Source organism: Octodon degus, unplaced genomic scaffold, assembly GCF_000260255.1.
Source record: "Octodon degus isolate 3935 unplaced genomic scaffold, OctDeg1.0 scaffold00102, whole genome shotgun sequence".
NCBI lineage: Eukaryota > Metazoa > Chordata > Mammalia > Rodentia > Octodontidae > Octodon > Octodon degus.
This window is the reverse complement of record NW_004524678.1, coordinates 5,655,564-5,656,212: the sequence shown is the minus strand read 5'-3', so window position 1 is coordinate 5,656,212 and position 649 is coordinate 5,655,564. Positions and strand designations below refer to the sequence as shown.

Sequence of the window (649 nt, the reverse complement as noted above, 5' to 3'; positions counted from 1 at the left end):
GGGGATCTCCCTCTGTCAAGGGATGTCCAGTGAGAAGATTAAGAGAAAAAGTCATTGTTGCCTGTGATAAACAATCCTAGCAGATACTTTTGGAAGAGAAAAGGCAGAGATATAATAGAGGTTATACTGTAGGCTACTCTTAATTACATTAATATACATCATTTTTCTGTGTATACCTTCATTAGCTCCATAAATTCTGTCCCCTGCTTCATCATAAAAAGAAGAGTCAAAACCTATTTTCACTCTTTTTTTTTTTTTAATTTTATGGCTTTATTTTAGGATGTTAATATTCAGGACACTTTAGAGTACCTTATACTCCTAATCGAGTTTTTGGTAACTGGTTTTTAAAAGTGTTACTTGAATATCTTTCACATGCCAGCTTGCAGCCAAAAGCACTACTCAGTGACTGGTTAAGCAATGTTAATTTGATTAAATAGTTCGTCCTTGATAACCTGAGACATCCATCCATGGATGGCTTCTATGTTGGTTTTACAGCTGTCTCTTGTATCGTTGGCAAGTTTTCTTCTGACTTTCAGTCATGTGTTTCTAAACCTAGCATGAAACTTCCTTGGCCCAGTTGGGCTTCTGACTGTTCTAACTTTTCAGACAAATCAAACACTTGACCAGTGGTATAGTTTGAATTAGTAAG

General features: G+C 35.9%; 1 pseudogene; it reads right to left on the bottom strand.

Moving 5' to 3' along the window:
* Positions 1-410: 410 nt before the first annotated feature.
* Positions 411-649, bottom strand: part of LOC101576000 — an 8,885-nt pseudogene continuing 8,646 nt past the window's right edge.